The sequence below is a fragment of the Anopheles gambiae genome, chromosome 2 (genome assembly GCF_943734735.2).
Source record: "Anopheles gambiae chromosome 2, idAnoGambNW_F1_1, whole genome shotgun sequence".
Taxonomy (NCBI): Eukaryota; Metazoa; Arthropoda; class Insecta; order Diptera; family Culicidae; genus Anopheles; species Anopheles gambiae.
The window spans coordinates 44108031-44121468 of record NC_064601.1 but is presented as its reverse complement, the minus strand read 5'-3'; positions in this window follow the sequence as shown (position 1 = coordinate 44121468).

Here is a 13438-nt window from a genome sequence, read left to right as displayed (position 1 = left end):
TCTCCTCAGACGATCAGGAGCAACAATACGTTGTCAGGTGATGAAAGATGATGCTACCCGCGATGCTTCAACCGTGGGAAGAGTTTTGAATAACCTTTGGTGTGGTGTTAGGACTTTGTTTTAATTATTTACTAGTTTTCAACCTTTTTGTAGCTTTTCCTCCCGTGTAGTGGCAGCCCATGGTATTTTACCATTAAAAAGTCCATCCAAAATTCCCCCTTTAAAAAATTCAAATCCCCCCTTGGGGGGAATTCCTCACCGGTTGAAAGTCGCTGATTTAGACAATGGAATGATGTACACTTAAAAGTTTTAATTGAAATTACATTACTACTATAACTATTATTTTTAATTCTAAAGATATTGTTTGATCTAATCCAGAACTTACGAAGTAGCAATTTTGTCAACCAAACTTGATTCAACTAATTGAATTAAATCAGAAGGTCACCTTTCGAGCTCAAACAAAAACAAAAGAATATTTACAAAATTGATGTAAATATTACAGATCCACAGATTAGGTTCATTTTTGCGACAGTTTAACATAAAACTAAAAAGATCCATCGATTTTTTTATATGGGCTAGTCTGTTTAAGCCAGACCATTCTACTGAGTGTTGTTGATGAGTAGGTTAACCGAGCCCACCGTTGCACTAAACCGGGTGGGTTGGAGAATGGGCTGGACCGCTGTCAAACAAATTAACCTGTCATTCCGTAGACATGCGTGTGCGCGTGTCGTCTGAGCTTTGGCAGCTTATCTGGCATCATCCGTACCGCCCCAACGCAACTATGCATCAACGAGCGACTATTTACAAAGATGATAACTACAAATTTACGCAGCCCACTGTTGGTATTCCGATCGATCAATCTACGGGTGCCGGGCGTCCCTGTCGTAGGACACTTCTGGTCCCCAAGACTCTGCAGAAGTTGTGAGCATTAAAAAAAACACTTTCCGCCCATTTTTTTTGTCCAAACGTTGCCAGATAGGGGGGAGTCGTCCGACCGGGTTTCACTTTCGCGTGACCATGTTGGGGTTGTGCATGTTAAATTGTTGATAATTATGCTATCTTCGAATTTATCACCCAAGACACTTGGGAGCGATCGTTTCCCGGTTACACACTCGGGGAAAGGAGACCTGCTTTGAGCAAGTCACCATAAACACACCCAATTGCAACCTAGACGTTCGTTTAGGCTTATGTCGCGTGTAACGGATTTCGTTTGATCGAGCATTAGTTTCGAGTTGGATGCTGAGCAACGATTGAGCCGATTTGTCCAATTGATTGGCGCTGTTTAGCATGAGCGATAACAGCGTGATAATGATTGATCGTTTATCGCTTATCGCTGCTGGCATCGTTAGCAGCAATGTTTCACGATTTGACTGGTTGCTTCGATTTGTGTATGCTCTCATGTCTGCATCGATGAGCATGTGTGCGCTTTCATTCGGGTTTGTTTGTGATACAATGTGATCTGGTTTATCTTCAAGCATCTCTAATAACAGTCGGAGAAAAAGTGTAATAATGTATATTTAAAATATCATCGAAACGAGAAATCACTTCAGAGCATCTGATTGGTGATTAATTTCATGGATTAATCAATATTGTGAGTGACTGCACAAACCCATCTCACAGTCTTGTTATAAACATCGCCTTTACAACATGGCTGCTGATGATCGACTTCATCAGGACCGTCCTTGGGATTGATTTTTAATTGCTATTAATTATAAAAGATGGATAATTTATGATGCATTATGCAAACATGCACCTATCACTGATGAAACGGTGAATGAATCCAGGGCCGAGTAAACGGGATCCTATCTTTAAAGAAAGCCCCAGGAGGACGTTAAAAACGCCCACAAAAGATCCCAATTTGCGGGGTCTGGCGGCCGTCCATTTACCGGATCCCGAGGGCGTTCGTAGGCGGATCTTGATATCGGAACTGGATGGAAAGCCCGTTACAGTGAATTCCGCGTCAATGAAGCACTTGCTTTGAGAGCAGCACAGGAGACCGATTATGTGAGAATGTAGGAACTGTGCCCAACTATAGCTGAAAAGAACTAGTTCCAATGCTTTACGAACGCCCATGTCCCGGCGCGGATGAGTAATTGAGGCTGGGTGTAATAATAAGCGGTAAGTATCGTGTTTCGATGGTTGATTGGAAGCTGCCGGCGCACTGTACACGCCAAGCAACACGGCCAACACGGTTCACCGCTATAGGTTGTGATTAAGAACGAAGGATAACTTCGCTAGCAAACATGCTTATGGATTGTTGGTATTGGAGAAAAAACCGTGATATTTTACGCTCTGGTTCGTTGAATCCTGTACGTTTGAAGTAGGTAAAGCACAGGCATTGCACTCAAATCGGGCGATCAAATCGAACCGATTGAAGAAAAACAATTTGTGTAACAAAGTTGAACAAATCGGGTGGTTGAATAGATATTATCAATCGTTTAGAGATGATAATGTACCTGCACGAAATATCTAGTCCAATCAGATGTGCGATAAAAGTCGATGATAGCACATTGTGGTTGGAATGTGGATAATGGGAGTGTAGAGGATCATGCCGATTGGTTCTTTGTAAGGCAATAGATCGTAAGACGTTTTTCATTATATGTGATAAACTACCAGACCATGTAGTGATTGATCAAATGTTTTACTTTAGCTAGTCATAATTTTATTCATTTTTGTTAAAATCTTGAAGAAACGTTTCAAAACAGGATTCTACAAAAAAAAATCGACTTTTTCCACCATAAAAAATCTTGGTCAAAATTCTATACAAAGTATGCCACATTCAACCAAACTACCACCCTGCTTATGAAGCGCAATTCATCATCTATTCATTGCGGTCGCCCAGTTTAGGTTGAGCAACAAATCATCACTTCAGAGTGTACGCGAGACGAATCAAGTCCGGTCTCTCCAACATCACCATTTGGAGCATCGTGAGAAACAACAACTCGCTAACGGAAACTGCTCGCCCGATACTCTGCCACCAATCCGACGACTTTGTTGACCTACATTGCACTGCCGAAATATCCAACCGGGCCCAAAGGTAACATTCTTTGCTAGGCCATTGCGTGACCTCTTCGAGGTGCGTGGTTCGCTCATCCACTACACTTCACCAAACATCCGGCCAATATCCAGCGGTTAAATATTTGGCGATAGTTTAAAACATCTCACTTTGACCAAATTTGCCATTGAGCTTCGATTTCGCTAGTTTCGTTGCACGCTTTTCGCGCCTTTCATCATCCTACCCTTTCGGTTCATTTAGCACGTGCAAACCGGCGGACAAATAAGGCTTTCTGTGAATGATTTCTTAAGACACCTCGCGCCAGATCACCAACTCACGAAGCCCGCGGACGTGTTCGTTTTGTGAGGGCGCTTTGTTTAGCTCCATAAACGGATGGTCGTGGTGCTTATGGGTATCGGCGACGCGGACACGTCTACCTCTAGGGTGGTATCCTCCTGTCTGCAATTCCACACCGAAAGTCACCCAAAAGGTACCGTTGTGAAGAGAGTCGCGTTTTGCCAACAAAACAACCTAAGCTGGTCGAGTGGCACGATTTTTGCACCATGCCCAAACACAGTAGTTCGAGCTCGAGAGGACCACACGAGACACGCGGCTGAATGGGGGCGATGAATATCTCGAAAGCGTTTGACCAATAAGACGGTGTCCTGGACGGTTGCGAAGATGTGTGATGCGAAGGAATACGTCACCCAAGGTGAAATCGAAAGTGTAATGTTTACCGATGAGTGACGCGCGTCGCATTCAAAGCGTTGTTTGTTGAGCATTTTTGACAGCTCTTATCTATTCTAATTAATGGGCATGACGCCAATGTGTCCCTGGAGGATAACGAACCGTTACAAAAGCGATATCGCACGGTCGCACGGAGATCCTTTTGGTGGGTTGGTTTTCTCCTTTTGTGGCCTTCGTTGACAACCTGATGATCTACCGAAGGCTGGCTTGATGCTTGATTGAAGTTTCACGTTTCGGTCAAACTTGGAATACTGGGCCCACCGTGTGCGAAGTTTAGCTGCCAAGGGACCGTCCATTTCCATACTGATCTGAACTCGGTGTTGGTGGCACCTTTCAAAGCTGTACGATTTGAGCATTGAATAGTTTATATTTAAACATTTTAATAGTTTATATTTCATTGCATTATACATTCCGCTGTAGTATATTAGATGTAGGTTTTAATTTTAGTTTTTGTAGTCCAAATAGTAAAAAATTGTTTTGCTGCGTAATATTTTTAGGTATAGCTTGCTTAGCATCATGCTGGAGAAGAGGATCTTTAACGATTTGTTTTCTCAAAATTGTGCAGAGCATTTCATAGTCTGATAATTAACATACACATGATGTTTGCTTGAATAACGAACGAGATCGACAATGATTTGCTGTTACTATTTAATACCCAAAAAGAGAATTCACCACTGGTACATTGGCCGAAGCATTTTCACTGATTGCACTTTTCCATCTTTCTTTTTGACTTGATGTTTAATCCCCAGAATAATACACGTCAGCTCGTTACGTTGCATGAGTTGCGATACGTTTCTTTCCCAATCTTTGTGCGTTATAAAAATAGCATTCTTTTGATTTTCCCATGCTTTGCTGCCGATAGCATTACCAGTATCTGGTCATAAAATCAGTTCTGAAAATATTTTAACACACTGCCATTACTTCCAGGTGACATAATCGTGTAGGAATTTCTTTTCATACTCATGACATGTGCACGCTTTCTGGTGCGTTGAGGTGTTAGGGCTGTCACGCAAGTGCTCCAATAACGAAGAAATGATTTTCAACTTTCCGCTCATAATGCTCCGACATTCGCTGTGGAAGAAATTTTAGCAGCCACCTGCCTGCAGGTCAAGACTAGCGGCCCAGAGGCCATTTAAACAAGCTTCCAGCTAGCTGCCGGCGATGAGCAGCCGCTGAATAGGTTGGATCAGTTTCATTGAAGAAATTCATGTACAATAAATTTAATCTTAATCTGCCACCACAGGCTCCCGTTCTCCCTTCCTGGCCCGCATCAAGACTGGCAGTTTTGGAGCTTTTAGTGTAGCTGACGGTGAGCAATTGTTCAAGCAAACTGTCTAGCCAGGAGGGGGTGTGCTGTTTGGACCCGGCAGGTCCTGTCAAACGCCAAACTGTCCGATTGTCTCCTCATGCGCGCAACACTCCGGTTCGCTTCCCTGGATGAACCCCGAGGGCTCTGCACGATCGTAAATGGTTTGCCCATGCAAACTGAGTGCCGGCATACTGAGACGTCATCGTGCGTCATGCCGGGCAGCGAACAATGCGGGGTCATGCTGCCACCAAATCGTGTGCCGGGTGAAGTTTTGGGAGACGATCGGTTTGATCAACTTCTGGCATTCGCGTACAATGGGCTGGGTCAGGCGCGGCTAGGGTATTAAATATTTTCATCGCACTAATGCTACCGTTAATGAAACTGGGCCGCACGGTTCGGCAGTGAGGAGCGACAATGGTCGTGCAGCCGAGTGTGCGATTTCGGACCCGATTTGTGGTTATAGAAGGATGGCGGGTCACTTACGTGCAAGAATACGACCACAATTGTGCAGATGGTGAATAGTTTTGATTGGACGTATCTTGCCAGCGCGATGAGCCGTTCCTCCTTTCGCTCCGCCATTCACAACACATACTATTAAATCGACAGTGAAACGTCAGGACAGTAGAGAAGGGTCAGCTTCAGACATACGCAAAAGGGGGGCTATGAATCGTAATGGAGATTTCCTTTGGTTCGCTTTTGCCACCGCCGCAAGCAGTCGGTAGCATTGATAGACAATCGGGTAATTTAGAAAATGAATTACTGTAAATTGTCTACATTTATATCGTGGGATAGATTTTGCGAGCGGTGGGCAGTGCTTGCAACGGCACATGGTTCATGTTACGCCGGGGGTCATTTGTCGGTGGTCTTTTGCTGATTGAAAGTGAAGCAAATTGAGAAGGCGCAAGAGAGTGCGCCTGTCTGAACGAGGATCAATTACGATTGAGGTTGCGTGTTTAGTGACCGAGTCATCATGACCTTTTGGGTTTTAACATTTGAAATTAAAATAGAAGTTGAGCCAGTTGAGTTTTATACGCTTCAGCCATTGGAGGTATTTTGTGTTTGTATTTGGGAGAGTAGTCATATTCTTCTTCTTTGATTTGCTCATCCACGCTATCCTTCACTGGCGTTATAGAAATATTAAAAACTTTACAACCAGTGCTAAATACTCCATCAGTCATAGATTCTGGAAAAAAGACCAGGACAGGAGTCGAGCTCCGGTATTAGAAGCCCGCCGAAATAGCCCAAAATTAGGAATAAATGAACTGCCGTAGATTGTTAGAATTTTTTTGCATGATATTTTTATACAAATTTATATTGATTTTTTCTTGAGTGAAATGCGAGCTCCAATAAATGTATTTCCTTGTCAGATTTACATAAAATATTAAGCCGCTCCTTCCTCTTCAAATACGTCAACTGGTTGACTAAACAAATCGATTAAATCGATTAAACTATCACACAATTTTTGTGTTAATTTTCTAAAACTACATTTCCTGCCTTTCGCAATCATTATCGGTTGACCGGCGTCCTAGCGCTGCTTATTGATTGTATAAACTGTAGGCCTCATCGCGCTTTGCTAAGCATATTAAATCAACAGATTTAAATTTGACCACAATATAGACGTTCAACCTCTCATGGACAGCTCAATCGGCGTTCGCATAATTCATGTGATTATGAGTTTGTGTTAGTGATTAGCGATTCTTGATCATCGCCGTGTAGGCCCTCCCACATTGGTATTTGTTGGTTAAAATGGACACAAACAAATATTCGTTTTTTTCTTGTCTTGAAAGAGCGATTCTTCGTAGACACATAAATAGTGTTTTCTTGCATAGAAGAAATAGGTGCAGCTCTATCGTCTGAGCACGGCACAAGAAGACGAAACTGCACGATAGTCGGGATGTTGTAATCCTCTTAGTTGGTCAACTGATATCGAGCGATCGAGATGAGTCGCTTAACTGAGTTTATAAAGTGATCTGTACCATGGAAAGAGCATCAATAAACACCTGCTAATCAAGTTCATCAAGCTCAACGTTTAGGTATCGAACGAAAATGGACGGACAGAGATCTCTATTCTTAGTCTCGATCGTACTCCAAAAACCGACCACCCGGACTGTTGGAATGGATCATGCAACGGATCAGCTAAATGGCTGTTTGCTGAAGATTTTATTGGTCACATTAAAAATAAATTATTTCATCGATCGACGAGATGGCATCACTGCACGGCCGGACGGGGTGCAGTGTACATACGGAGTGTACTCAAAATTCCCATGCACACTGCGCTAAAACATAGAGGTCAACGAGGTATGTGTACTCTTGGGCCCTGTAAACGTTAAGTTGTTTGGATATTAGCATTTTATACCACCAACACTGAACGGTGTTGGACAGGAATAGGCAGGGGAATTTCCCCTCACATTTAAGTATCCTCCTTTGTGATAGTTTTATACAAACGTTGTCGAAGCATTTTAACTATACTGCCCCGAGCGTGTGATCGAATCTGAGTGCTGCACACCCCCTCGGCTTGTGATTGTGCGCTCATAATCACGATCGTGACCTGCAAGTGTCCATGGTCGGTGCAACTCCCGGGCGGGGAGCGCCTAAACCTGATACGGATCTTTATGACAGCAAAACGGTTACCCAGCGTTCCCAGGGGTGGCAGCGGGAATCATGGATACCTGAACATAATCGGAATCAAATTTTATAGCCCCTTCGATCGTTTCGGTTTGCACCAGACACACGCAGACAGCAAATGGAGACATCTTGGAGTGGAGACTTCGTCATTGGCGACGTAATTTTTGCACTTGTTTGTATCCTGCCAACAGAGGAGCCCATTTCAACAATTTCAAACATTGTGCACGGTAGATGACGTTAGGAACACGAGAGATATCGGAAATTAAAGTGAAATGCGATTTTACGAATCCGATAAGCACACTACGAACAACTTCGGCTCGCTGAAAGACCATGCGCGCGAGGTCAAGAGAAAAGTTTGTCCAAAAGTGTACCGTAGTGGAGCTGCCGACCGGTCTAATGGACTGCTGTCGAGGCTGTCCATCGTAAATGGTTGCATGGTAGGCACGGCTCGCGATAACCGGTACGCGCCCAGTGAAGGGATGCCGGTAAAAGTTGAACTAATTCAGGTTGCGCCGGCCGCGATGGTCGTTCCAACAGGTACTACACTAAATCAATCGATCGTCCGCAGCCCGCAGGGTCGTTCGGGAGGGGCCACATTAGTGTCAGACCCGTCGCGCACGGGATAGGTTGGTGCGAATTTCTTGCACGTTAGTGACCGTGGCGTTGCGCGAAATATGCATCGTTACACATATTTTGTGCCGTTGTCATGTGGAAGTTGCCGTTTGGCTACATGGGGGAGGATAAAAGTGCGTTAGAGCTGTTAAATGAGTTTATAATTAAATCGCACCCGATGGCAAACCTTTGCACAAAACTAGCAACCCCTAATGATGGTTTGAGACGCGATCGTCCATACATTCGGATCAAAGGAAAGGTTGCGTTGCTGAGTTTGATATTGAAATTAACTTCAAAACACCATCAAAACGCATATTAAAGTGGCAATGGATTTGATTGCTACCGCTGCCGGTTTACGTTTGGAACCTGATGATCGTACAAAACAAGCACTGCATGGCAATGAGAGAAGCAGGACGGTAATTTGAAATTAATAAAGATCGTTACGAATGATTTAACTCATCTTACGGAGCAAGTTGGAGTGTTGTTTTAGCAGATTTTATACCATTGGTTGGTTGCACAGCCATCTCATTTACCCGTACGTACGTTTTGATGTGCGCTTAATTGAGGATTTATTGATAGCTAATTACATTAATTATAAAATTATCTGTGTAAATTGATATCCGTTAAAGTTAAAAGAAAAAATATCATCAAAGCCAGGGTAAACGGTGCTTACTGATCTTGGAATAAGGATAGCCATGAATTTTGGTGTAACGCTTGAATAATTTATCATTGTAGTTTATTTTATCAAACGAAACGTTGTGCCAAGGAGAGCAAGCAGGTATATGATTTGTTTATTTGAGTTGTTTAACAAAAAATATAAATTTATCATCGGACAAAGTGTATAGAACCTACTTATCATGCGAAGCCAAAAACTATGCTCAGAGAATATTGTTTAAACTATTAAATTTCTGCGAAAAAATATACTCTTGTACTGGGGGTCTAATGCTTCAAGGTCGATAATTTATCAAACGATCTGCAACCGATCAATCAAACTACTCGAACTAATGTTCTGTATCCAAGTCACGAGCAAACCGTCCACCATAAACCCACTGCACTAGTTTCATGCGCCTCCAGTCAAAAGCCGTACAACCTACATGACCCGTCGGTGTAGATCTTTACATCTTTGGCTAAATTGAGCGATTGAATTCGACTATCTTGCATCGTACGATATGAGCACGAGGCCCACCATGAAAAGGTTCCTACATCTTGACCATCCAGCTCTGTAAAGTCTGGCGAAGCATATTGCAGAGTATCCTGATAGGTGGTCCAGTGGAAGAATTTTGAGAGCAATCAGCGTCCTCCCACGTGTCTAGGGAGGATAGAGATGGCAAAAGGTGACCGGATGAAGTATGATAACACACGATCGTTGGTCGTTGGATATGCATGTATACGCTCAAGTGTTGTGGCGTTCCGTCTTCTGCGACAATGCTTTCACGTCTCTCTTTTAGGAGACGTACGTCTTTTTTATTCATTTTCTTGCTCTTAGCTTTCTTACAGCCAACCCGATCCATTGGGTAATGGAATAGCACACTCGTGCCGTATTAAGTAAAGATTTGGCTTATTGCTATGAATCTGTTTACCATTGTGATCGGTCTACCTTCTCAAGGGTCAAATTGAATGCCCGTTTATGTGTATGTATATGTGTGTAACAGTGTGTGTTTTCTATGCAAGTCATCATTCTAAAGCGTCGGGTGTGGTCACATAAACATTGAATTTGTGCTGTCCGTCAGCGATACTGGAGATATTCGCTCAAGATAAAGTTTTGAAGCTGTAGATCGTGATTTTTCGAAGACAAAAATATAGTCGTGTGTTATGTGTCCTCAAAGTGGCACAAATAATAAAGAAAAATCTTTGTTTCAAGTAAAAAAAGCTCAGCTTAATGATCTCATACCGTCGGTAATTTTGCTTAAGAGATTAAGATAAGTCATGTTTTCTGTTGCGTAATTTTACGTAAAACCTCGTGCTGCTGGACGCCGTCGAATCAATTTACTCACCATCCCGTTGCTCAAGGTTCTCGCTATCTGGCTGTCAATGATCTACAGACATTTCAACTGAAAGCAATAACGGTAGAGGTGAACAGAAGAAAAAACAACTAAAGCCTAATAAGAACCTTCTCGGTATATGTAAATTGAATTCAGAACGAAACCATCCGGCAGCCTCCTTAAGCATCGAGGCAGAGGAGACGATCGGTAGCGTAAGATTGGGCGCCAACCAAGGGGTAGAGACGGTGCTTCATTCATTTGTTGGAGGCTCCATCACAGTTCCCCCATCGCCGCTTAGCCACCGTCATAAGCTGATTATGAATAAAAATTAAAGTAGGTAAACCTGTATCCTTAAAAGGAAGTCCATAAAAAACGGGCGAATATATGCTAACCTTCTTGTTCAGCCTGTCATGCCGGTAGGTAGGGTGGGTATGATTGGATCCGTTTTTTTCGTGATGAAGTGAATGAAGGAATGAAGACCCATTTGATGGGGGAATGTTTAGCAACACCGTGGCAAGGCTATGCTGTCCTGCTGAACATTGAGGATCGTTTTTCAATCGTGCAGAAATATGCGTTCGCCGCTTTGGAAATCGAGAGTGATCGCGGGTGTGTGCGTGTGCGGTGCTGGAATAAACACATGGGGAAGAAGCAAGAACGGTTGATGACTGTAATAAAGCTGATGATGATGAAGATGAGGATGATGAGATTCATGATGTAGAAAATCATGCGAATGAGGCTCACGCACCCAACGCGGCGTTATGAAACGATTGGCGAGTGGACATTTAAAGAGTCGGTTGGATGACGAGAACAATAAAAAAAGAAAATAATTTGAATGATTACAATGTTTTGGAAAATGATGTCGTTGGAAAGGGTCGTGATTTTTGCGAAACAATTTGGCATGGTTATTGTTTTTGAAAAAAAAGATGGCAATAAGCTCGAGGTTATTAATTGAATGTTAATCGGTGACATTCATTTAATGTTATAAGTAACAAAATATCCTTCAAACAGCTAATCATTCGCTTGGACAAAGTAAAATCTCTTCTAGTCTATGTCATAAATATTGTCCATCTAGTGGTTAATTAGCGTTTCTTTTATCCAGATACAAACAGCATGCAAAGACCCCATACGGAGTGTTTCTAAGCACCGTGATTATGATCAGCGCAATGAGCACGCGGAAGGCACCAGTTTGTGCACGAATCGGGCGTGCATTTTTTATCTCCTCGATTATAAGTATATCTAACAGGTTGCGCTGGTCACTAACTTACAAGGCGGTACACATAATAATGCACATTATCCGTTCCATCCCGTGCGGTGAGTGGCGTTGTCGGTACGGATCATCCGAGGCTTCCAACCGGCGCTAAGATTTGCAGCTTACGATTAAAGCCTCACGCCAACCGGTTCACCATCGCTGAAGATCATCATTTTGTGTCGGTGGTGTTGAAGGTACATTGAACAACGCAATCTAGTGGCAACGCATACAGTATACACCGTTGCCGCATCGTTAGGCACCGAGAGACCGAATGAGGGAGTAAGGGCTCCGCCACAAGCATATGCAGACGCACGATCGTATGATTCTGCTAAGCAGATAAAGGTAAGGTGTTTATAGAAAATTATGCTGCCTGTTTATGCTGTTTAACCGGCTCATACTTACGCACGAGCGCCGCTAGTCGGCGTTTCATCTCTTCCTCTGGCCTGAAAGGTGGACAGCTCTAAATGAAACAATCACGACGCTGGGCCCAGCGCCGGACGGATGCTGGCGATATCATAGCCGATGTGATGTAGACTTCGGACGGCTGTATCGCGATCGGAAGACAATCTATAAATCTTTTTCGCTCAACGCCACGTAGCGTGGGGCCGTTTTTTATTCGTTGGTTTTTACAAGCAAAATGTAACTAATCAGCAGGCTGGTGCTTTGCAAGTGACGCTCAAATAGGGGCACGTGGCTTGTTGTGAAGATTGGAGTTGGTTCACCATGGTACAAACACGCTCCGTTGGGTAAGGGACACAACTACTGAAAGGTGGCTAGGCTGTGAAATAAATTTATTATATTTCTTGAAACATTGAACATAGTTTCCTAGATGGATACATTTGCGGAACATCCAGCTCCTCTTACAGGATTGTCTTGTATGATGTTTATCCTAAAGATATAAACACAAGACAAAATGGTAACAACATAGATAAATGGTAACACCGGTAAAATGCTTGTTACATATAATAGGCTTTAAATGTCACAAACAATGCTAGAGAAGAGATTAACTTTAATGAACTAATAAAATGAAGATTGAGTAATTAGGAAAAAATATGAAAAGACAAGCGAGAGTTTTCGTCAAAATGTCCACAGATTTATTAAACTTTTTTTTAACCTTTCATACCATAAAAAATGTTTTAAATGATTTCATCAATCTTGATCAAGTAGATCACTCCCTTAAAAATTTCACCGCCAAGTCTAGTCAACATGAGGCAAGAGGTAGATGCATCATCTCTTCACCCGGTGCTAGCAACTCTTTGAGCATTATGCTACTTGTTACAAAAAACAAAGAAGAAACAAACAAAAACTTCAACATTTCCAAATGAAAACATCTTTAGGCGTTGGAATCGGCGACAGGAAAATGGTCGCGTATTTCTATTTTGCCGTAGTCACGTCAGTTTTTATCTCAATCCGAAACCTTGATTCTTTGAGTCGTGCGGATACTCCTAACCAGTGTGTTGAAAATATAATTAATTATATAAATTAATTAAGTTTCTTTTTAATTAGACAGCGACATGCAATAAACGGTGCAGAATGCGAAATAGTCAAACAAGTGTCGCAGCGCTGACCATCCACGATGTCTGCGTTGAGACTCCTTGGGGATTCGACTCGGTTTGCGTACTGCTGTGCGGGTTGTGCCGGTGAAATGTGATCATTAATCGTCACATCTCCCGAAGGCATGTCTCAGACGCCCTAGGACGGCAAGCAAGCATGGTAGAAGCTTGGTCAGAAGCTTGTCGCGCAAGCAATAAATCGAACCCATGATGTGGCGTGTTGCGACTTGATTAGTAGACTGCGGTGTTATAGGCGACTGGTTAGGACGAGCTAGTCATCCAATGGTAGGTGTTTTATTTTTCTTTAGTAGGATTGTGAATAGTTTTTATTCTCATTTTTTATCGAAGCCTTCAAACTTTGTGTAC